Raw genomic sequence first — 25,579 nt, 5'->3', positions numbered from 1 at the left:
TCTGTCCTGTAATATTTTTACAGATCCTGAGGATCTATAATTATTTCAAAATGAGTTAATAAGACAAGGTAAATCTGGAGGACAATGAATGTTTTAGAACTCACACATTTGTGTATTATGAAATGGAATTACAGCTTTACTATGTAAATCAGACAAAATACAGGAGAGCCTACATTTTTGTTTAGCCAAGAAATGTAAATGAAAATGACAATATGAGTTCATGGTAATTGTACATGGTCCATTTCCAAACCCAGATAGGAAAACCATAAAGGGTTTGTTGCTTAAACATCTGTATGAGTTAGGATTCCACCAGAGAAGCCAACCAATAAAACATTTTACACACACACACACACACACACATTATTTATTTATTCATTCATTCATTCAAAGATATTGGCTTACACGACTGTGAGGCTGGCTAAGCAAATCCAAAATCTGTAGGGCATGCAGTCAGAAAGGAATGATCGGGCCCACCCAGATTATCCAGGATAATCTCCCTCACTTTAAATCAACCGATCAGGGGCTTTAGTTACATCAGCAAAATATCTTCACAGCAACACGTAGATTAATGTTTGATTGAATAACTGGGGCGGTAGCCTAACCACGTTGACACCTCAAAAAGCCACACAGCATCACAGACCATTTGTGCTGGCAATTGAATAAATTTATTCTGTTCCTAGCCACCCTGGCTTTATTATTATAGGTAATTCAAGCGCAAACAACTTAAATCAACAGTGGCCCACAATGAGTTTTATACATGAGGGTCCACTTACAGAACTTTAGAGTTGAAAGGGGCCATGAAAGGCTTAGTTTGTATTTCAGCACAGCCAGGGCACCTCCCCATCGTCCTCTCGGGCACTTATCCGGGCTGAGGCTCCCCCCAGGCAGCAGCGCGCCCAGCAGGAGCAGAGAGGAACCCACCTGGAGCACGACGCCGCGGGTGCGGGAGCACTCAGGGGGCGGAGCCTCGAGGCGCGCGGCGGTGGCGACGGCGCCCAGCCCGCCAGAAGAGCGCGCGGCGGGCGGACGGCGGGGAGCCAGTCGGGTAGGGCGAGCGCGGCCGGCGGTTGGGGTGGGGGGGTGATTGGGGGGGGTTGGAAGGAAGGGGAAGAGGCGGAGCGTGGGAGCGCACAGTGTCAGGAATACAATAGTGCTCCGCGCCGCTTCAGCCGCCGCCGCCACCGCCGCCGCCGCCGCCGCCGCTGCCGCTGCCGCCGCCGCCCAACCGCCGGCCCAACGCTGAGGCCTGACGGGCCGGGCGGGCGAGGGCCGAGGGCGGGAGCTGAAGCGCAGGGGGCGGCCCGGGCGGATCAGGCGGCGGGGCGGGGGGCGGGGGTGGGGAGGAGATTAGGGGGCAGGTGCGAGGGAGGGGAGAGAAGAAAGCGAGCGGTTAGGGGGGCGGTTACCACCCCTACCGGACTCGCCCGGCACATTGCCGGGCCCGAGTGTGGAGCCGGGAAGGAAGGAGCCGCGACCTAGCTGTGCGAAGGTAGGCGCCACCGGAGCCGGACGCGGGGCGAGCGGGGCTGGGGGCGTCGCGCCGGGTGGGCAGCGGGAGTGGCGGCCTCGGGGAGTGGAAGCGGGCGCCGCGGAGCGCGGCGTCCCGGCCCAGCCTCGCAGCGTTCCGGGGCGCCCCGGCCCCACATCGCGGTCGCTCCGGCGTCCCCGGCGTCTCCGGGCCGAGAGCGTGTGTGGGCTGGGGTAAAGTGCCCGCCGGCCCCTCAGTCGGCCGGGGGAGCGCCGGGTGGCCGACGCGGGGGGCGGGGGGCGGACGCCGGAGCTCGGGCTCGGCTACGGCTCCGCTCGGGCAGGAATTGAGCGCCATAACTGTTGCGGCCGTCCCCTCCGGTGCCCCCTCCCGGCGCCCCCTCCCTCTCTGTGCTCTGCCCGGTCTCGGGGCTCCCGGGGTCAGCCCCGCGGCGGGAGGACCTGCTCTGCGGGCCGCCCCGGGGCCGGATGCTCCGGGGAGCGGGGGCGCGCCCCTGGCTGTTTCGGTGTTGGGGGGCGTGCGGAACCGAGTGCTTGGCGAGGGGGGCCGGGCGGCTCGGGGGAGCCCGGGTGCCCCCGGAGCAGGAGCGTGAGCGCCCCGCGGGCTAGCGAACTTTCCCTCCCCCTCCCGTCATTGTTCGGGCGCTGCCGGTCCGGGGCCGCGGCGACCGCCGAGCGCCGGGCGGTCCGGGGGGGAGGGGGGTGGTGGGAAAAGCGGGAGGGCTTTGCGAATCTTACGGGAAAATTTTCCCACCGCTGGGCACGGCAAAGTTAACTTTTCTCCAGCGATCGAGTTGGTTTTATTCCCTCGGCCGTGGGGCGATCGATTTAAAAAGAGAGAGAGAGAGAGAGAGAGAGTGAGAGCGTGCCTCCCTCCAATCTTTTTCTCTCGCTTTTCAGAGCCACGGCTTCGGTGAAGTCTGGCTTTAAATTGCGCAGGGCAACCTGCGTTTATTATTTGTGAGAAGGAGAGGTGTGGGGGGGGGGGGCGGGATCTCGAGTGAGTGACCGTAATGGTGGTATGTGAAGGCATGTTTAAAAGTTGGTATCATTGTGTAGCCCTGGGACATATGTAGTTCCCAGGCATTTGGCAAGAAACTTGTTTGGCCGCTTCTCTGACTTTCTGAGTTGCTAGGAAATCATGCCCTCAGATGTGCGCAAGGTTTTTTGATGTGAGAACCGTTTATCTGTGAAACTGAGGATGGGATCCCCGCCTCCTCCCCCCCCCCCCCCCACTCCGGACGCCGTCTGATTGTATAAGAAATCAAAACCGTGTTGGTGGTGATTTCAGTGGCCTGGAGGGAAGAGCGACCTCATTCTCTGTATTCAGTCCGGTAAAGATAACTGTCTGCTTCTCTCTAAACTTGGAAAGTAATGGAAAATAATTTAGGTAAAGACTGGTTGCACAACATCTTGGCTCAGTTTAAGCAACTCAGAATCCACTTTCCCAGAGTAGTTCTCTTAAATACCTTCCCTGAAGCCACTTCTTGCCAGCCTGGGGATGGGGGTGAGGGTGAGAAAGGAGTCGGTCTGAACAAAGCATTGTGTTTTATTTAATTTAATATTTTCATAACATCTGTAAACAATGGGAATGTGGATCCCTGCCTCTGTACCCTTTGAATACCTAGTTTTCATGCTTTTATAGCATCATGTGATTACTCTCCGGATAAGTGAAAATAGATTTTTTTTCTTTTTTGTTTAGCCTAGGAGCATTTTACCTCTATAACATCGTTTTCTTTTTTCGTTTAAAGTGAGCTCTGAGCTGAAATACTCGAATCGTAAACGATAATACCTCTCTTCAAAGGGGTGAAGGGATTACATGAGATTTTTGGGATGTGCTTCTCAGTATTAGCTACCATCATTACCACCTTTTCTTTAGCTGTGCTCTTCTCTACAATTTTGTTTGCTAGAGAAGAGTTCTTAACCCAGTATCTTTGCCTGGAAACAGCTCCTTGCATTTTTCATCCAATCAGTTCTGGGATACTCTGGGATGCAGGTCTGGTTCTAGAACCCACACATTGTCTCCCTCCTTTCTGAGTCATGTTGCTGTGCCTTGGCAGCGTGATGAGTGCCTTCTCACTTTGAGTAGCCTGTGAATCTTGGTCACAGGTAAGAGAAAGTGGAGAAGGGCCTTCCACTCCTTCCTGAGGTGTTTGTGATCAGCTGTGAGAGCCAGGAGTAACGTGGAAGCAGCCTTAGGGGTGCCTGTGTTCCCCCTTCTGGCCTGTGGATGAGGTTCTGAGAAGGACAAGTTATGACGCAGAGCTCTCATAGTTGAGACACATAGGTTAGTGAAAGTAAAAATAAAGAACAAATGATGTGAGGCTGGTAGGTTGGGTATGATCCTCTCCTTTGATAATGCTTGTCTTTTCCCTCCCTTGTGTTCCACCAACCATAACAATCCATTTCTCTCCTCAGCTACACCAGTCTTATTTCGTCTTTTTGCCCACTACTTTGAGGTCTGACTGGAAAACTAGGCAAGTATTTTGGGGGACGTTGGGGGAGGCAGGAGGCACCGGGTGTTTGTAAAGGCATGGCATTACAGAGGGCTCTTAATAAGCCTTGATCAGGGATACAGAGGTCCTATTATCATAGGACATAATGCATCTACCTCCTCATGGAGGTTATACAAAACAGGATCTATCTGAGGAGGGTAGAGATCATATGCTGGCTTACATTAAGAAAAAAAAATGTCTCAGGGTGCCTGCATGGCTCAGTCGGTTGAATATCCAATCTTGATTTCGGCTCAGGTTATGATCCCAGGGTTGTGGGATCAAGCCCAGCATTGGACTTTGTGCTGAGAGTGGAGCCTGCTTAAGATTCTCTCCCTCCTCCTCCCCATGTCTCCCTCTCCTCTCCCCCTCCCCCCCGCCTCCCCCCTCTGCCTCCCCCTCTCCCTCCCCCCTCTCCTTCCCCCCCTCTCCCTCCCTCTCCCCTTCCTAATTACCCCCCCCTCAAATAAAATTTAAAAACTTTTAAGAAAAATCTCATCAAGGAATAACTTACCTCACCTTATAGGTGAGGGGTGAGTGTTGGGTGATACCCATCTGGCACTCTTCTGAAGTGGCTAATATGAGGACACTTGAGTGGTTTAGAAGTTTCTCCCTGTTGTTCAGTTACAGTGGCTGGGAAAGCTGAAGCATTCTGGTTTGTGGGGGAAAGTCTAGGATGAATGGGTAAAAATAATTAGTGAATAAAAAGGTGCTAGCAAATGCTCATTGGAGACCAAGTAACTACCACATTGAGTTTTCTGTTTTCTGAAATACTTGTGACTCCTCTATGGTTATTTTTGCCTCCTGCCTGTAGGTCTCTCCACAGACAATAGCAGTAAAGCTCTTATCATCAAAACTGCCTCTGTGGTTCTCTTGGGGGGCAGAAAGAAGGGTCCTGGGAAGAATTTGCCTGACCCCATGGCTAAGCTTGGGAAAAGTAACTCAGAAGGCAGTCAACTGAAGAAAGTATGTAGGGTGCCTGGTATGGGGAAATGGTACTGAGGTTTTGACCAATAGGAGATACCCATGTGTTCGTTAATACTGTTTAAGCAGTAAATAATTTAATCTCCATCACAACCCAGAGGCCATAGCTGAGCTCTGCTACCCAAGGAGTTCCTTGTCCGTTGATGTTGGCTGACAGGCAAGGAAATCCAAGCCTGGAATGTGCTTTTTGGAATAGCTGACAAGAGAATATGGTATCAGCATGGTCAGTACACCAGCCAGACCTTGTGTGTTGGAGTCTCCTGGGACAGTTCTTCTTATTAGATTTTAAAAAAGCTTCTTATTTTGATTATAATTACAGAAATATTGCAAGAATAGTACAAAGAACTCCTGTATTCCCTTTACCCAAGGTCACTAATTATTACTAGTTCACTCCCACTTGCTTTTATCATTTGTTCTCTTTTTCTAAACCATCAGAAAGTAACCATTGCCAGATTAGCACTTGTCAAGGGCATCCTGTCCTGAAGGGTGGCTCAAGTGTAGCAGTGGAGTATAGCAGAATTTTGGTGGTGATGCAGGGCCCCAGAGGTAGAGGGGCGTCTACCTATAGCTGTAAAGGGCATATGTGTAAGTCAGGTGAAATCAATGTATGGTGCTACATATAGAAATCATTATCAGTTGTAAAAGTGGTTATGATAAACTCTACTTTTGTCATCCTTCATGTCAAGTTTGTTGCCAACTATGCCAAACTTCAAAATTGTTATGAAAATCCACTCCACCACTCCAACTTCGCAGCCGTAATGTATTCTCCAACATTTTCATTTAATTCGTTCAGCAAATGTGTATTAAGTGCCTACTATTTGCTAGGGGTATAAGAGGTGAAAGACAACTCATCCCACTGAGAGTTCAACATCCAATGTAAAGGAAGAAGGAAATCTATCGGGGGGGGGGGGGGGGGGGGGCGGCGGTGGCGCGCGGGCGGAATTCGGTTGAAGGAGTTTACAGGAAGTGCTTAAATACCAGACTCGTTAAGGATCTGAAGAGTAGATACCTGGGAGTAGAATGTGAAGATCCATCTTCTCTGAGGCTTGCTGCTCTTAGATAACAAGGTTCATGATTGGGGAAGCCTTTGGTGGTGTATACCCAGCACAGGCTATGGGTTCAGGCCAACTTGGATTTGAATCTGCCACTTGATCTTGGCCGGTACTTCTCTATGCCTCAGTTTCTTCATCTGCCTAACCACATCTCCAAGGTAATAATTAATTGAGGTCAAAATTGCTCTGTAAACATTCATTTTATCTTCCCCCCGCAAGAAATGCAGTATGTGGGGAAATAGCATGAGCAGTATTAGGTATTAAAGTGGGATGCAGGGGAGTGTTTCTATTTTTCCTACAAATATATATGTAATTGCTAATTGTACCGAGAGCTATGATGGAGATCACTATAAGGGATAATAACAACAGTAGCTATGATTTGTTGACCATTGCCTGTGTACTGAGCACTGTACTAAGGTACTTAATATAGTATATCTCTGTGAGGTATGAGGCAAAGCTAACTTGCCCACGGTCACACAGCAAGTAAGAGGTAGAATGCTTTTGTAAGGGAGACTAGCAAGGTTCCCTGGACCCTGAATAATGAGCAGGAATAAGCAAGGCAAAAGGGAGGAGGGATTGCCGGGCCAAGGGAACACCAGGTGTTGTGAGGGCACTGAGGTGGGAGAGAGATGTGGAGAGGATCCACAGAGGTTTGGCTGGGACCTGGGGAAAGAGAGATGAAGTAGGCAGGGGGAGATTGACAGGGCCTTATGGGACCTCATTAAGCAGCTTGTATTTTATTCCAAGGGCAACGGGAGGCTGCTGGAAGGTGTTTTCCACCTTAAACCATACGGGGTGTGTTGGGGGGGTGTGTGGTGGTGTGGTGTGTGTAATCCAGAAAAACATCTAGTGAGGCTTAAACAAAAGTAGCCTATAAGTCATTTCCCCTTCAGTGTCCCACTTTGTGATCCAGTGGAAGCAGTGTTTCTGGCCCAAATGTGTAGATCTTAAGCAGTTTCTACTGCCCACCATTAACATGGCTAAAAAGAGTTGCTGTGATGCTGGAAGAAGCTGGTCCTGCAGAATGTTTCTAGAAGGTTTAATTAGGTTTATATATCTGATGCTTTTTAGGCTGCAGTAAGGGAGGTCTTTCAGCTTTCACTGAGCCCTGTCAAATGGGGAAAAAAGTAAAATTGGGAGAAGTCATTCCTGGAAACCTGAGTTGTGTTAGAAATGGAACTGTTGAGTATAAGACTTTGGTTTAAATATATCATGATAAAGATGCTTCAGTGACTAAATGGAAATTTTTAATGCTTTTTGTTTTTTTGGTGTGTGCCATCTGTGATGGCAGACAGCACATTTGTGAGAATCTGGGAAGACTTAGACATTTTTTCAGTACTTATATATTTATTTATTCTCGTCCAGGTACTGCAGGTTTTTCTGTTTGAAACTATTTCTTTTGTGCAGAATCAACTTCGCAGGAGGAAAACCAGTGTTCTCTTCCCCTTTCCATATGTACCAGACTGCAAACATACTTACTTTGAAGTAGCCTGTGTCAGTTAGCTTTTGGGGGGCAGGGAGGGTGGTTGGATGATCTAGGTTGGCCTTGCTCACACATCTGGTGCTTGTCAGGCCGGTTGGTCTAGGAGGCCCTAAGCAAGGATGGCTCATCTCCACTCCAAATGGTCCCTCCTTCGGCTGGCTGGTCTGGATGGGTTAACATCGTGGTCTCAAAGGCACAAAGAGTAGCCAGCAAGAGCAAGCTCCAGTGTACAAGCACTTCTCTTGTGTCTGCTTGTGTCATATTTGGTATTGTCCCATCAGCCAAAGTAGGGAAGTGCTTCCTTGGCTAAGCCCAGAGTCATAATGGGAGGGAGCCATCTAAAGGTGCAAACACCAGGTGCCTGGGTGGCTCAGTTGGTTAAGCGTCTGATTCTTGATTTCAACTCCGGTCATGATCTCACAGTTTGTGCGTTCAAGCCCCGCATGGGGTTCTATACTGACAGTGTGGAGCCTGCATGGGATTCTCTCTCTGCCCCTCCCCTGCTCACGCTAGCTCTCTGTCTCTCTTTCAAAGTAAATAAATAAATAAACTTACAAAATTAAAGGTGCAAATTCAAGGAGATGCAAAAAAAAAACCCAAAAACTGGGGGCCATTACTTAAGTAATGCAAAATAATCATTAATGTAACCTCTTTTCCTTTGATAAATCTTGTTAAACACTCATTTCTAAATGTACTGTATTCTTGAGATTAAGTAATACAATTGGGCCATCTTCTCTTCTACTGAGTGTGGAGCTGAGTGGTGTTTTTTTCCAGAAGGAAACTGAAGGGAGACAGTGTGCTCTGGATGTAAATATTCTTGTGAATGGCTTGACTGCTCACTGATTTTGTGTAGCTATTAACAAAGGAATTCGTGGGTTTTCTCAACCTCCTGTTCAAGTTTTATCACAAAAACTTAGTGTACTAGGCTGTACTGCATTTTGTAGTCAAGCAAAAGGATAGTTAATTGGAAATCCATCACTACCTGAAAGATGAGAGAAACATTTGCAGCCTTTCCTTATAACCTTTATGTGATTTATAGTTTTTACCTGAGAAGAAATCCTTATTTGGGCATTATAGTAAAGACAAAGGATTCCCTCTAGGTGTGTTTCATTTGGTCAAGATTTTAAAGTCTTCTGGGGTGCCGGGGTGGCTCAGTCGTTGAAGCTTCCAACTTCGGCTCAGGCCATGATCTCAAGGTTCCTGGGTCCGAGCCCCCTATCGGGCTCTGTGCTGACACATCAGAACCTGGAGCCTGCTTCGGATTCTGTGTGTCTCTTTCTCTCTCTCTGCCCGTCCCCTGCTTGTGCGCTTGCATTCTCTCTCTCTCTCTCAAAAAGTAAATAAACACTTAAAAAAAGACTTTGAAGTCTTCCCTGTGGTTGTAGTGAAGAATCCAGTATTGTGCTGTGAAGTGAGTGGTCAGTGACCAGCAGTTTGGGGCATTAGCCTTTGGCCTTTGCTTGTGAAGTTTTCTGAAGTAACTAACACCTTTCACATAACTGAAATAGGCTTTGCAACCAGCTTGTGGCCTGAAATATTACATGAAAATGCAACTAGACCCTAGGAAGCATGTGTGGGAAACTGAGGAGAAGGCTCACTTTGTATATCTTAGCGATGTACATTCCTCCAGAAAATTGCCTGGTGATAGAATCTTAGCTTCCTTTCTTTCCTCCTAGGATAAAAATAAAAAATGGAAAATCCCTGACATTTTAAAAGTCAGTGACTTGAAAATAGCCATCAAAATTATAAATGCCTGTATCATTTGACCCAGCAAACACATCGAAGAATTTATTCAACAATTATTTGCATATTACTTGGAGTGTTGCTTATGATAGCGAAATATTAGTAATATTCTAAGTATTGAGCAAGGCTTGGTTATTACACTGATAGTAGAATATTACACTGATATTGCATGATCCCTAAGATGTACAAACTTAAGAAAAACAGTAAATGGAAGAGTGTGTATTATATGCTGCCATTTGTGATAGCTACTGGGGCAATAATATGTGCTGCATAATATGTACATTTTTTCTTACTTGGACATAAAATATTTCTGGAAAAGTGTTCAAGATACTGATAGCTTTAGGGCATATAGAGCCAGGGTAGAGGGTTGGAAGAAGATTCTTCACTGCATAAACTTTTGTATATACCTTTTGACTTTTTTTTTTTCTTTTTGGCTGTCAAATGATCCTTTATTGAAATATTTTCCTTTGTGGTTCTTAACTAGCTGGGCATTCCACTGAACCATTATTGGTGTTATCTGTGATATCATGAGGGTGGCAGCCGTCAACCTTGCAGACCACAGATTGGGGAGTCCCCAGGATCTCTTTCATGGTTCCAGAGAGTTCTCTGGCTAAAGATCAGTGCCGCATCTGTTGGGCAAGGTTGACAGTCTCATCAAAAGTGATATTTCTACTGTGCTTAATGTTTTTCTGCTTCTTTCTGTCTCTTGGCAGTTCCTGAAAGGCTTTGATAATCAGGGCAGAGGAAGAAGGTACCACTTCAGTCTGAGCCTGTCTGTTCTGAATGGTCATTTTCAATGTAATCCTCAGACCCTTCCAATCTCTGGTTGCCTTGGCAATGTCATTACCAACGTTTTTTGGAGACAGAACCTGGGGGCCAATTTTTGCAGCCAGGACAGACATGGCGCTGACTTCCCCACCTGTGCACCTTAGGTATACAACTTTGATCTTGTTGGGGTCGAACTTAGGAGGCATGGTGGAGGTGGCTGGTGTCCTATAACCCAGATTTGGGAGGACCAAAGAGAGTTGCACCTTCACCTCCTCTAAGGTGAAAGTCAAAAGTACCTTTTGAGTTTTAAGCCGTGTGAATACAGTACCCTATTTTAAAAACCAAATACATTTATTTTAAAAAGAGATGATATATGGTGATGGTGATATGAACTTCCATGGACTTCCACCCAACAGCTATGGCTGTTAAAAAATATATATATGTATCCAGTCAGTTTTGTCTCATAGAAATGCCTCAGAATAGTGCACTTCTGAATTTTTAGCTAAAGTCCTGCATTTTCCAGAATTTCATACGAGTGGAATCATACAATACGTAGCCTTTTTTGGTCTGGCTTCTTTTACTTGATTCATCCATTTTATGTGAACTAATAGCCTGTTCCTTTTTATCACTGAATAGTATTCCATTGTACGGATGCCCCACCGTTCGTACAGTTACCTGTTGAAGGACAACTTGGCTGCTTCCAGTTTCTTGGTGATTATGAATAAAGCTGCAGTAAATATTAGCATACAGATTTTTTTGTGTGAAACATAAGTTTTCAGTTCATTTGGGCAAATACCTAAGAGTGGGACTGCTGAGTTTTTATGAGAAACTGTCAAACTGTCTTCCAAAGTGGTTCTACCATTTTGCATTCCCACCAGATTAGGTGTGTGTCAAGTTTCATCTTCCTGCATATGGATGTCCAGGGGTTCCAGAACACTTGTTGAAAAGTCTGTCCGTTCTCCATTAATACTGCTTTTGCACCTGTGTCAGAAATGTGACTATGCTTGTGTGGGTCTATTTCTGGGCTCTCTGTGCTGTTGCATTGATCTGTATGTCCATTATTGTGCTATTACCACACTTTCTTGATTACTGTCGCTTTTTGGTAAGTCTTAAAATTAGGTAACACGAGCACTCTTACTTTTTTCTTCTCTCCCAGAATTGTAGTGGTGAGAGAGGACATCCTTAAGTTGTTCCAATCTTGAAAAACATTCCATCTCTCACCATTAAGTATGATGTTAGCTGTATGTTTTTAAAATATATATACCCTATTGTGCTGAAAAGAGTTACCATAGCAGTCCTGATGCTGCTTGCTATCTTTAGCGGGCCTCACAAGATTGGCCCTTGCCTGGTGTCTTGAAAATTGGCTTTTCAATCATTTTGAAAATAAAATCTTATACTCAACCTTCATTTGTTACTTTTCCAGTGTTCATTTCTTTATGCTAATCCAAGCTCCTACCTTAATCATAATTTTCTGCCTGAAGGATTTTTCCTTAATGTTTCTTTTGTGCCAGGTCTGCTGACAGTATATTCTTTGCTTTTGAGAGTCTTTCTTTGTTTCTTCACTTCTGAAGGACATTTTTGTGGGATATGGAATTCTGGGTTGACAGTTCTTTTCCTTTGCAACGTATTACTCTACCGTTGCCTTGCTTGCATGGTTTCTGATAAATCGGCTGTAATTTTTGTCCTGTTTCTCCATGTGGTTAATGTGTCTTTTTTTCCTCTGACTGCCTTCAGGCTCTTTGTCTTTGTCTAGATATGGCTTTTTAAAATTTCGTCATATTTATCCTTCTTGGTGTTCCTCTGAGCTTCTTGTATCTGTGGATTGTTGTCTGTCACTGATTTTGGAGAGTTCTCAGTCATTATTTTTTCACATCATTCTTGTGTTCAATTTTCTCTTTTTTTATTCCTCTGGAATTCCAGTTTACAAGTATGTTATGCTGTTTGATATTTTCCCACAGTTCTTACATGCCATGTTCGAATTTTTCACTCTCTTGTCTCTTTTTATTTTAATTTTTATTGATCTGACCAATAAACTCGATCGTTATGCTCACAGATTCTTTCCTTGGCCGTGTCTAATCTCCTGTTGAGCATGTTGGGTTTTTTGTCCTTTTTTTGAGCATGTTGGGTTTTTTTTTTTAACTTTTTTTTTTTATTTCTAGCATTTCGATTTCTTGCTTATCCTTTCTGTATTTTTGCTGAAATTATTCATCTAGACTTGCATGTTGCCTACCGTGCAACTCTACCATTAGAGTCTTTAATATATTAATCATAATTCTTTTAAATTTCATTCCAGATAGTCCCAACATCTGTATTCATATTGAGTCTAAATTTGATGATTGCTCTGTCACTTGGAACATTTCCTTGCCTTTTACTATGCCTCATAATAAAAAGCTGAACATGGCTGAAAAGCTGTGGAAAGCTGTTGAAACTGAACATGGGCAGGAGATACTGAGGTAAATATTTGATATGTTTGGAGAAGAACACAGGTGTCCTTCTGCTAGGCCTTTAGTGTGGAGATTTGAGTTAATCAAGTCAGGAGTTGGCTTGTATTTGATGTTTGTTTTTGGTAGGGCACCAGAGATTTCTGACTCCTCTAGTGATACCTTCTTTTTGACTCCGGCTTGGCTTTGGGGTTTTCCTTTGTGCTGTTTCCCGAGAGCTACCTCTCCTAGCCCTCCCAGTTGTATTCCACTGTTACTAACCACATAGCTGGTTTGGCAGGTGGTGGCAGGGGGGAGGAGGGAGTTTTCTGATGACTGGATGAAACCTCAGACTTAGGCAGGTATTGGAACCTGGGTCTTGAGTATGTCCTTTACAAGAATTCCTGCTCGCCCTCCAGGGGTGAAGCTTCTTTTTCTTTTTCCTGTCTTTCTCTTCCCCAGCTGCAGTTGAGTGTCCTGAAGCCAAGGGTTTCAAGCCCTTCCCCCTACAGATTAAGCCTTTTGTTCTGTACTGGAGATAAAGGAAAGGGGTCTGGGTGGATTTCACAGTGGGTGTTGTTTTCCTCAGCCAACCGGCACCAGGATGGGAGCTTTGTCTGGGATTCCCCTGATTCTTTCTCTAAGAGCCTGGTGGGATTCCAGTAGGAAAAACTTGTAAGAGGATGGGAATTCCTCCGCCCCGTGTGGAACCCAGGAGCTTCATACTCTCATGACATCCCATACTCTGGCCTTCGGTAACTTGTTAGAATTTCTGGTTTAATCTTCCTACCAGTTTACATGCCCAGATCCTGTGTCTTCCTGCAGGCATCTGTCTCTTCAGATATCCGGATGGTAGTTTGCCCTGTACTCCATACTTTGATAGGTCTGAGAAGAGTCATCGGTTTTTCAGTTTGTCTAGCTTCTTTCTCATAATGGTGAGAATGATGGTTTTCCAGGCCTTTACAAATCTGCTGAAACCTGAGTCCTAAAATGAGTTTTAATCTATATAAATGTCTAATGCAGTGCACGGCCCATAGAAACTCAGCACAGGTTAGTTTTTCCTTTCTTTTTCTCACCTCTTTGCATGTTCTGGTTTTATGGCTAGGGAACCAGGAATAATTGATTCTCATTTGAGTTCTGCATGTTTTAGGCTTTAAGGGGGCGCCTGTGTGGCTCAGTTGGTTAAGCATCCGACTTCAGCTCAGGTCGCCATCTCATGGTTTGTGGGTTCGAGCCCCACATCGGGCTCTGTGCTGACAGCACAGAGCCCACTTAGGATCCTCCGTCTCCCTCTTTCTCAGCCCCTCCTCCATGAGCGCACTGTCTCAAAAATAAACATTAAAAAAAAAGAAACCTCTACACCACTGGCAGTATGTTGTTACGTGTTTGTCTTGCTCTCTTTCAGAATTCTATATATGCCTTTGTAATTATCGAGAACATCGTTAGCGCTCAGAAATAATTTGCCTCATTCAAAATTAGAGCTTGATTTAGTCTTCCCACAGTGTAGGTTTTGTTAGTAACCATGTGTTTGTCATTTTTATTCCCCACATTTCCGGGTGCAGTGCAGTTCAGCAGATATTTTAAGTGCCCACTGTGCTATGAGTGAGGCAGTAGGTGTTGAGTAGAATACGAGCGTGACCTGGTAAGTGGAGTAAGAGGTTCTCAAAGGCAATGGAAACCCTCTGGATGGAAGGATATTGCAACTTGGGAAATATCTCCATTTCAATCTAGAAGGATTTTTAAAAAATTTTAATTCTGTTTCTAGTTATACTAGAGATATACTAGAGATGCATTCTAGTAAAAATTGAAAAGCTGTAGAAAGAGCCATGGTTGTCCATGACATCCTTATAACATCCTCATTTTATCACATTGTCCTTCCCAGGGTTAATTTTGATTACTTATTTTTGTTTTACTATGCAAATTGCTGTGCCAGATGTCATGCCGTCTAATAACTTACTGAAATACGTGTATTTTTAAGGCACTAAGCACACAAATTCATTTAACCTTTAAGGAATGTTTATTTAAAGGGATAACTCATCATTCAGTTTGGACGTGTGACCTGATAATGGTTCTTTGCTTCACATTGTAGTGTAACTCTTAATTTTTAAATCTGAAAACTACTGTTAGCGATAGGTAGAATGGTATTGTGAGTAAATGGAAAATACAGAAATTAGTATTGACCAAAAAGAAGATGGCCTCTTACCATTTTCTTTAATTATCATCCAGTAAATTGACTTTCAGGGGATATACATAGTCTTGTGGATTTTGATACATGTATAGATCAGTATAACCACCATCATAATCAAGGTACAAAACAGTTCCATCACCCCCCCCAAAACTCCTTTGTGTTACCTCTTCAGTGACACTTTTCCCTCCCCAACTCTTGGCAACCACTGATCTGTGCTCCATCACTAGTTTTATCACTTTGAGGATGTCATATAAATGGAGCGAGGCTGAATGTAATCTTTTGAGTCTTGCATTTTTTTTTCACTCACCATAATGCTTTTGAGATTCATCCAAGTTGTGTATATTAATAGGTGTTCCTTTTTTATTGTTGAATAGCATTCCATTGTAGAAATGTACCACATTTGGGTTGTACCAGTTTTGGGTAATTATAAGTAGAGCTGCCGTAAGAATGTATGTGCAAGTGTTTATAGACACATACGTTTGCATTTTTTAAGGCAAATACCTGAGCGTAAGATTGGTAGAATTATAGTAATGTTCATGGTGAAACTAGTTCGCTGGTGTTCTAACGCTAGAATGGATAGAGTAGTAGAGACTCAAGTTGTTTGAATTATGCTTACTTAGTCATGCAGCCGTGAGTGAGTTTAACCTCTTTGTGCCCCAGTTTCCTCTTTTGTAAAATGAAGTTAATAATGATAACCACTGGGATTGTTGTGTGGAATTAAAGACTTCTTAAGGATACAATGCCGAGCAATGTCTGGCATACCAAATGTTATTATTATTTCATGTTTAACTGAACCTTGTCAGAAACATTCATCTGTAATTAAAATAGGGAAATTAAGTAATCCATAAGTGTGATGTGTTTAGTAGGCAAGCCCCCAAAGCAATGCCGTCTCTAGGGGAAGTTTTAGAAGTTATCTTTAGGGGAGGCTAGGTGGCTGAGTCGGTTGGGCATCCAACTTCAGCTCAGGTCAGGATCTCGCGGTTTGTGAGTTCAAGCCCCAAGTCGGGCTCTGTGCTGACAGCTCAGAGCCTGGAGCCTGCTTTGGATTCTGTGTCTCCTCCTCTCTCTGCCCCTCCCGTGCTCACGCTCTGTCTCTCTCTGTCTCTCGATAATAAATAAACATTAAAAAAAAATTTTTTTTAAGTTATCTTTAGTGGTGAAAAAGTTCAGGACCATACGTATGGGAGTCCTATGTAATAGCCAAAGATTGGACTGCATGCCCATTTTTGATGATTTTACTTGCCCTCTCAGCATTAAAGAATCACATTCACCAAAATTTAGTACATTGCTATACTTAATGAAGAAACTGCAAAAAGTACCTCAAAATCAACTAACATTCATTTAGTGCTTGCTGTATACCAAGCCCCAGGATAGGCATTCCTCAAGGGTATAAACCTGAGTACCTCCCCACAAAATAAGAAATTTGGATAATCACTAAATGTTATTTTTATACTTTTTAAAGTTGACACTGACGAGGCATGATTTCTTGGAGCCCCTATGATGTGAGCCGTCTGTGATTTCTCAGGTCCTATCTTAAAACACATCTTTTTACAGGAAACCTCCCCAGTTTTGAGGAGAGAATTGCAAAACTCAGCATGCCTGAGTAAATCTCTCCCTAGAGCACTGTGTCATTAGGAAATGCAACAGAGGCCCCTTTCTTGCATAACTGCTCTATAGTATGGTCTGGCTCAGTCTGAGAAAGCACCAAGGGCAAAGGGGATGTGTTTTCCCCTGGAGAACTCCCTGTCCTGTGAGGTACACACAAAGGCCTACCCATCCACCTACTATACAGTGAATGAAAGCCAGTGTGTGCAAAGAGGAACCCAAATATCCTTTCTTCTCTTGTCTGTTCAGTTGTTTTCTAATGTATTCACATGCCGCGGTCTGTCAACTGAGGACAATTCTTCACCTGCACTTTCAGGGTAGCTAACTGGGTGGAACAAGAAGTTTAGAGCACACACTCTAGGATGTCATCTCTAAACTTCCCTCACTGCCTCCCCTCCCCAAGTATCACCACCATCCAACACTCAGGTTTACCTGGAGCCTTTCCTCGCAATTGGAGCCTCCTTCCCTCTTTGCCCTGCCAATCCTGCCTGGGCCATTTCTTGCATATTCTAGCCCAGCAAGAGACTCCCCCGCGCCTCAAAACCTGCTCATTTGGACGCCATCCTTTACTCCATATTTCCTCATTAAATCATGTCTTGTCTTTTCACTTTGTCACCTGATGCCATGCTTCCTTATTCTGTGACCTATTTCGTATATACGTGACCTGAAAGTTGTACGACTAGACTGCTGTTCCCAGAGTGTAGGAAACCCTCTAATTCTCCATATCCTGTCTCCCACAAATACCTGAAAGAGAATTGCTGCCTGCTATTTAATAAACAAACTAAATATCTGTTCTCATTTTGTGTTTAAAAATTACATGTAACATGTTCTAATGGCCACAGAAGTCCTGTGCACAGTGATAGTTTGGGAAATAAATATGTGTCTTGTGGACTGTCAAAAGAAAACTGGTGCTTTGCCACGCTGCCACTGTGAAAAGTGTGACTAAATAGTCTGCCTGCGCAGAATATGACTCCATAGTATAGACTGCAGTCAAAACTGCAGGCAGCCTTTTTCTGGCCCCATCATGGTTTCTGACCTTCCCCATAGTTCTTTTCCCATTTACATTGTTAAAGAGCACTAGAATTTTTTTTCAAATACAGACGAAGCATTGTTAACAGTTGTATTGTACTTCTCTCTCATGAAACTTGTATCTTATACAGGAGACTGGTGGTGTGTGTGTGTGTGTGTGTGTGTGTGTGTGTGTGTGTGAAAGAGAGAGAGACAGAGAGACAGAGACAGAGAGACAGAGACAGAGAGAGAGATGAGCCTGAATTTAGCTCTCTGGGATGACCAATTTAAATCCAGGATAAACAATTTTTATACCTCTAAATAAATCTGGAGGTAAAAGCTCCAGTTATGCCCTTTAACCGCTTGAAGAGAATCCATGCAGGCACTTGCCTTTAGGGAAACCATCTCTAGGCTGCTCTCTTGCCATGATCTCTATGCCACTATACTCCAGAGCCAGTTCAACTTCCTTCCAGACTGCTGTCCATGAAGATGCAGGTCCTAAAGGCCTCTTCCCTATACCACCATTCCCACTCCTGCCACGAAGCCGCCACTGACTCCTTGCTGCTCACTGCATGGTGGGTGGTGTCTGTATTCCTGAAAGCCTAGCAGTTAAGGTCTTCCACATCCAATCATAACCTTTCCCACCATCGTTACCTCTTAATTTTTCAAATCCTCGTCTCTACCCATTCCAGCCAAGTATGCATTCACTAGACTCTAAACATACCATGAGTCATCCTGCCACTCCTGTGTGTACTGCCTTTGCCTGAAGTTCTCCACATTCCTCTGGGTTCGTTCCATCCTGTACATTCCTCAGGACCCACTCAGAAGCTTATCTTTTTCATCTCAGTGGTTCCTTCCATCTTTGAAGGTGCACAGGATTTAATGTGCTCAGCACTCATTTTCCCAAACGGGATGGTGTGATAGAATGGTTAATGGCCACAGAGTCCTTTCATTTCTGTATGTATGTATGTGACATTGCAGCCCCTCCCATCAAGGTAGAGTCCGGTTCTCTACTCCCTGAATCTGGGCTGTTCTTGTAACTTGCTTTGGCCAGTAAAATGCCACGTGAGTAGTTCTGTGTGACTTCTGAGCCCAGGTCTCAAGAAGTCTTGTAGCTTCCCCCTTGCTCCCTAGGGACCCTGAAGCAACCTTATGAAGAAGTCCAGCCAGCCTGCTGGAGGAAGAGATGACATGGCAAGAGAGGCCAGGCAGCAGCCACGCATCAGACATGTAGGCAGACATGAGTCCCAGTCACGTCGCCAGATGACTGACCATATGAGGGACCCTAGGAAAGAGTCACAGAAGAACCACCTAGCTGATGCTACTGCAGATTGCTGAGCCACAGCATTGTGAGCACATAAAATGGTTGTTATTTTAAGCCACTATGTTTTGGGATGATTTACTATGCAGCAATAAATAACTGAGGGCATGGTTTGTAGCGTTGTATTCCCAGGGCCTAGAAGACACGCCTATGGGAGTTTTCTTGAAGAGATTACTGTGGATCACTGTCATCATGGTGTCACTCCTCTCTCTACTTCATAGGCAAATAAGCTTTCAAATCTTCGTGTCTCTCCCTGGTGCTCAAGCAGTTCAAAGCTTGGGCTCACCACTGTCTTCGAGAATAACACTTTGCGGTTCTTCTGTACTTCACAGGACCAACATCCCTCTATTTGCTCCCTTCACAGACCCATGGCAGGTCGTACCTCTCAGCTCACTGCTGCATCTCTTACCGTTCGCCCTTGGTCACTAACACTGTAGGGTCAACCCGTGGACTGCCTGAATGCCATAAAGCTGTTCTCAACCTCGCAGCCTTCCACCATCACTTTGAACGCTCATACCTGATTCACGTGTGCTTATTACTAGGAGAGACCTTAGAGATTGTCTCAGACAGACACCCCTTCAAGTTATGAATGAGGAAAGGAATGCCCAGATAAGAAATAACCATAAAAAATGGCTTCTTGAGGTCATATGTTGGCAGTACCAATACCAGAACCCACATCTCATGCAGATTATTACCCAGTAGATTGCTCATTTGTGCTTGGTTCATGTGTACTTCACTGGTTAGACTGTCGAGTTCTTTGGAGGCAGGCATAATCTTTTACTTCTGCCTTTTCACACTTTCCTGCTATCCCCAAAGCCTGACCAGTGACCACTGGACATACCTGTACTCAATAAGTACTTGTGGATTAATTGACACTTGAAAAGCACTTATGCTTGGAACTCTTCTATATCTTTTTTGTAGGGTTGCCAGTTTTTCGAAAAAAACTACTAAGGTACAGTTGACACACAATGTTATGTTAGTTTCAAGTGTACAACATAGCGATTCAACAATTCTGTGTGTTATTCAGTGCTCACCACGATGTGTGGTCACCGGCTGTTAGCATACAGTGTTATTACAATATTATTGACTATATTCCCTAAGATGCACTTGTCATCTCCGTGACTTATTTATTTTATAACTGGAAATTGTTACCTCTTAATCCCTTTTATCTATTTTACTCATACCCCTACCCACTTCCCCTTTGGCAGCCACTGGTTTGTTCTTTGTATTTAAGACTCGGGGTTGGTTTGTTGTTGTTGTTGTTGTCGTCTCTCTCTTTTGTTTCCTGTTTGCTCATTTGTTTTGTTTCTTAAATTCCACATATGAATGAAATCATATGGCATTTGTCTTTCTCTGACTGACTTAATTTCACTTCACATCATACCCTCTAGGTCCATCCATGTTGTTGCACATGGCAGGATTTCGTCCTTTTTTATGGCTGTGTAATATTCCGTTGTATATACCATGTCTTTATCCATTCATCTGTGGATGAACACTTGAGTTGCTTCCATTTCTTGGCCATTGTGAATAATGCTGCTATAAACATAGCATTTATCTTTTTAAAGCAGTGTTTTTGTTTTCTTTGGGTAAATATCCAACAGTGGAATTATTGTGGCATTTCTATTTTTAATTTTTTGAGAGACCCGCATGTTTTCCACAGTGGCTGTACCAATTTACATTTCCACCGGTACTGCGTGTCCTTGTCATTCCCCCACGTCCTTGCCAATGCTTGTTATTTCTTGCCTTTTTGATGCTAGCCATTCTGACTGGGTGAGATGGTATCTCATTGTGGGGAATTGTTCTATATCTTGTTTGTGGTGGTAATTACAAATGTATGCATTTTTCAAAACTCGAATTGTACATCAAGAAGGATAAATTATACTGTGTATAAATTTTTAGAATTAAGGTATAATTCAAGGCAATTATGCTGAAGAAATCCATTTATTTGATAAATGCGGCTAAATGTATAGGTTATGTGTTACCGTGAGAAGGAATTTGGCCCTTTGAAAATCAATGTGCACATAATGAGCACTCATGCCAGTTTCCTTCCTCCTTGCACACAAATGCTTCAGGATCATCTGTCAAGACTGCTAAAGAAAGGATACATGCCCGAGGAGATGGCGGGATCTCAGATGACTTCTAAGATCCTGTGATTGGTTTGAAAGGTAAATAAATGATATTTTGGAATGCTTGGGTAAAGCAAAATATATAAGCACCACCATACTATTCCAAAAGCTGGTCCCCTAGAACCTTAATTTTAGTCACAAAGACTTACTCAAATATAAAATAAACTATTAGCCCTCTGTTAATAGAAATTATTTAAAACTTAAAAATAATACAAAAAGATGGTCATGCGTTCTTTCATTGTTATACTGGAACATTGAGAGGCCCACCCAAGGGTTATTTAGTTCTTTGGGGGATTGCATCTTTGTTTGGAAGTGATGCGTTAAAAGATTTTTGTCAGGTAGGAGATGTAAAAATTCTTTTGGGTAGAAGAAATAATCTGAGAGTACAGATGAACTGTCCTGTAGACATTAACCACTTTTCTGTCCAATTTAGCTATCTTACTGTAGCATTTTTTAATTTTAGTACCTCTGTATACCAAATCTCTCAAATATTCTTTGAATTATCCTGGTTCCCTCACAGATAAAGTAGTCTTTGACATGTGTTCACTCTGTGTTTGTAGGAGTCACGTTTTTAATTTTGAAAATTACATTTTTTGACACCCGAAACATCCTACAGCATTGCCTGTGGATCATGCCCCATCCTGTACAAAGTCCCTGAAATCCACTACTGATTGCTGGTTTTAATGCTTTACCAGCACCTTGAAATACCTTAGTGATCATGCTGGTACCTGAAGAGCTCTTCGCAGGAAAAAACACTGGATGCCTCTGCAAAAGACTGCAGAAAGACTTTCTGGAACTACTCTCACAAAATGAGAAACTGATGTTCCTTCCTATCATGTTATTGTTCTATTTATAAGCCAAGAGGATGACATTAAGAACCTTTGTTTTAGGAGATCCAGAGCAAACAGACTCACACTGGGCCCTTCTTTCCTGTCAAACACTATTCCTTATAATCCAGTTTTGCTGGTAATGGCCATAAAATAACTATATTGAAGAAATAAAAATTGATAAACTACCAGCTGCCTCAAAAATCTAATAGCTTTGGCAAAATATACTGCAGCTCGTTCTGATAGAGCCTCCTTTTCTCTAACAGGTTTTATTTTAATACTTTCCTTTTCACACTACTGAATAGCATAATCAAATCAACAATTCTGCAAATGGCCAGTGTGTTTCAGGCACTAGGCACTGTTCAGCCCTGACCACTGCCCCCCGCCCTCTACCCCCCAGGCTCCACTGGTACTCCATGTCAGTCATTGATTTGCAGTTGTCCGGGATGAAAATGGAGAACAGAGTGAGCTCAAGTGGAGGGTTGCAGCCTGCCCTGTTAGCACCCACAGAATCCAACAAAACAGTAGATCGTTTTCACATTAATAAAACCTTAATTGTCTACAAGACCATTGAGTGTTAAATATATACAAATTTGAAACATCATGTGAGACAGGAAGGGCAGGTTAAAACATGGTTCACTAACAAACTGAATCAGCTTGACGACTTTATTGAAAGAGGCATAAGACAAGTATCTTGTAATAAAAACTCCAATTCAGGAATTATCCAGGTATGGTGCCTATTAATACAAAGACCAAAGTGCCAGCTTTCCATGCAGCACAGGGAATCCTCTGCAGAGGAATTCTGAACCAAAATTCTAAAACACCACGGAAGAGGGGGTGGAGTGGGTTAGGGATATGGGACAAGTAGGAGACATTTTTTTCAACCCGTTTTTTTTCCTGGTTATTATTAAAACAAGTTCTCTAATACTTCATTATAAAGTGTTTTTGAAAAAATAATCACTTGGGCCACCTGCTGCCCTGGGGTGTAGTTAGGTGAAGGAACATTGCTCCCACCCTTAAAATTTTAAAAAGCCAGACTGACTTCAAATTCATGACTTTTATAAAACCCATCAGAGGGAAGTATTTTGCTCAAGTATTTGTCGAGAGGATTATTTGTTCAAGTATTTTCCCCATTTTTAAATTTGGTAGTTTGTTTTCTCGCTGTTGAATTGTTTTTTTTTTTAACTTATGTATTTTTAAATATTTTTAAGTAATCTCTACACCTAATGTGGGGCTTGAACTCACAACCCTGATATCAAGAGTCGTATACTCTACCATTTGTGCCAGCCAGGCCCCCACGTTTGTTTATTTTAAGTAATCTCTACACCCAGCATGGGGCTTGAACTCACAACCCCTGAGATCAAGAGTCATATGCTCCTCTGACTGAGCCATCCTGGTGCCCCTCTTACTGTTGAGTTTTGAGAGGTTTTTGTTTTTTTTTTTTCAATATTCTGGTTAAAAATCCTTTGTTGGTTACATAATTTATTAACAAATATTTTCTCTGCATCTTTGGCTTGGCTTTTCATTTTCCTAACAGCGTCATTCACCAATTAAGATTTTAATTTTGATGAAGTCCAATCTATCATTTTTTTCAAAAGGACTCTTATTAATTCTGGGTCGTGAAGATTTTCTCCTGTTTCCTTCTTTTTTTTTAAATTTTTTAAATGTTTATTTATTTCTGAGACAGAGAGAAACAGAGCATGAGTCGGGGAGGGGCAGAGAGAGAGGGAGACACAGAATCCGCAGCAGGCTCCTGAGCTGTCAGCACAGAGCCCAATGTGGGGCTCGAACTCACAAACTGAGATCATGACCTGAGCTGAAGTTGGTCGCTCAACTGACTGAGCCACCCAGGCACCCTTCTCCTGTTTTCTTCTAAAAGTTACTTGTAGTTCCATGTTTTACACTTAGGTTTATGCCTGTTTCCAGTTAATCTTTGTATATGATGCAAAGTTTAGATGGAGGTCTCGCTTTTACATATGGATATCTTATTGTTCCAGCACCGTTTGTCCAAAAGACTATTCTTCCTTCTTTAAGTTGTTTTTGCACCTTTGTCAAACATCAGTTGCCTATATTTATGTGGGTCAATATCTGAACTGTTTTGTTCCATTGGTCAGTTTTTATCACTTCACCAATATCACTGTCTTGATTACTGTAGCTTTATAGTAAGCCTTAAAATCAGTTAGTGTGGTTTCTCTATTCTTTTTAAAATTTGTTTTAGCTATTCTAGATCTTTTGCTGTTTTTTTATAAATTTTTTTATAAATTTTAGGATCAACCTGTGTATTTACAAAAAAAAAGGCTGCTGGGATTTTTATTGGAATTAGGTTCAGTCTCCTGATGAATCTGATGAATTTGGAGATAACTGACATCTTTAATATGCTGAACATTTCACCATATGAATATAGTATATTTCGCCATTTATTTAGATTTTTGAATTTCTTCTAGTAGTGTTTTGTAGCATGTAGGATCAGCATATAGATCCTATACGTGTTTTGTTAGAGATATACCTAAATATTTTATTTCTTTAGAACTATTGTATATAATATATTTTTAAAATATTCAGTTTCTAATTGCTTGTTACCACCACATAGAAATATGATTTATTTTTGTGTTGACCTTATGTCCTCCTCCCTTGCTAACTGGTTGTTAAAGGATTTTTAAAAAATAGATTCTCTGATATATTCTAAGCAAACAATCATGTTGTTTAGGAGTAGGAGTAGTTTCATTTCTTTCTTTCAATCTATATGCCCGTTTTTCTTGAGAGAGAGTGAGCGCGAGTTGAGGGACAGAGGAAGTAGGAGGGAGAGAATCTTAAGCAGGCTCCACACTGAGCACGGAGCCCCACACGGGGCTCAATCTCATGACTGTGAGATCATGACCTGAGGTGAACGCTTAACCAACTGAGCCACCCACGGGCCCCTAGTACATTTTAAAGATTTTAAGTAATCTCTATACCCAACCTGGACTTGAACTCACAACCTCGAGATCAGGAGTTGCCTGCTCCACTGACTGAGCCAGCCAGAAACCCCTGTGTGCCATTTATTTATCTGTTTATTCATCTGTCCATCCGTCCATCTATCCATCCATCTATCTATCCCTTATTGCACAGGCCAGGGCTTCCAGTATGATGTAATAGGAGTGGTGAGATAACACTGTATGTCAGCTATACTCAAAAAATTTTTTTAAATAGGAGTAGTGAAAAAGAACATCTTTTCTCCTGTTTCACCCTCAAGTCTGTCGTCTTTAAGTTTTTTTATTCAGTTGAGGAAGTTCCCTTGTATTCCTAGTTTGCTGAGAGTTTCTATCATGAATGCATGCTGAATTTTGACAGATGCTTTTGTCATCATGAACGGAAATGCTCATGTGGATTTTCTTTTTTACACTTAATATGGTTGATTACATTGATTGGTTTTTAGACATTGAACCTGCCTTGCATTCCTAGGGTAAACTCCACTTGGTTTTAGGGTTTTATATATTGCTGTTAGATTTGCTAATATTTTGCTGGGGATGTTTGCTTCTGTATTCATGAGGAATATTGGTCTATAGCATTCTTTTTTTGTATTGCATTTGTCTGGGTTTGGTATCAGGACTTGATAAAATTTGTTGAGAAGGATTCCCTCCTCTCCTGTTGCCTGGGAGAGATCTTGCAGAATTGGTGTTATTTTTTCTTTAAATGTTTGTTGAAATTTGCCAGTGAAACCATCTGGGCCTGAGTATTTCTTCTTAAAAAGATTTTTAGCTGTGAATTTAATTTCCTTAATAGATATTGCATTATTCAGGTTATCTATTTCATCATCAATGAATTTTGGTGGTTTGTGGTTTTTGAGCAATCAGTCCCATTTCATTTAAGTTGTCTAATTTATATGCATAGAATTATTCATCATATCCCCTTATTATCCTTTCAGTGGTTGCAGAGTCTATGGTGATAATTCCCTCTTTCATTCTTCATATGGCTAATTTGAGTGTTCTCTCTTCTTTTCTCTCTCAATCTTGCTAGAGGTTTATCAATTTTATTGGTTTTTTTCAAAGAACCAGCTTTTGTTTTCATTGATTTTTCTCTGTTGTTTTTCTGTTT

At 42.9% G+C, this 25,579-nt stretch overlaps 1 protein-coding gene and 1 pseudogene across 5 annotated transcripts in view; one reads left to right on the top strand and one right to left on the bottom strand.

Annotated features, from left to right (window-relative positions):
- The first annotated feature begins 1,002 nt into the window (after positions 1–1,002).
- Positions 1,003–25,579, top strand: part of JADE3 (jade family PHD finger 3) — a 134,228-nt gene continuing 109,651 nt past the window's right edge. The window contains exon 1 of one of the 5 annotated variants that reach the window (XM_081793184.1): positions 1,003–1,045. The gene's annotated coding sequence lies outside the window, so the exon portion shown is untranslated. Of the gene's footprint in view, positions 1,046–1,125; positions 1,490–3,628; positions 3,966–20,615; positions 20,718–25,579 lie in introns of those variants that run through there. The other 4 variants (XR_014136784.1, XM_081793181.1, XM_081793182.1 and 1 more) reach the window with 4 other exon arrangements.
- LOC145714102 (large ribosomal subunit protein uL11 pseudogene) lies at positions 9,622–10,216 on the bottom strand (annotated as a pseudogene).

This window comes from Panthera onca, chromosome X, assembly GCF_046562875.1.
Source record: "Panthera onca isolate mPanOnc1 chromosome X, mPanOnc1 haplotype 2, whole genome shotgun sequence".
Lineage (NCBI taxonomy): Eukaryota > Metazoa > Chordata > Mammalia > Carnivora > Felidae > Panthera > Panthera onca.
The sequence above is the reverse complement of the archived record's forward strand: the minus strand, read 5'-3'. Positions and strand labels throughout refer to the sequence as shown.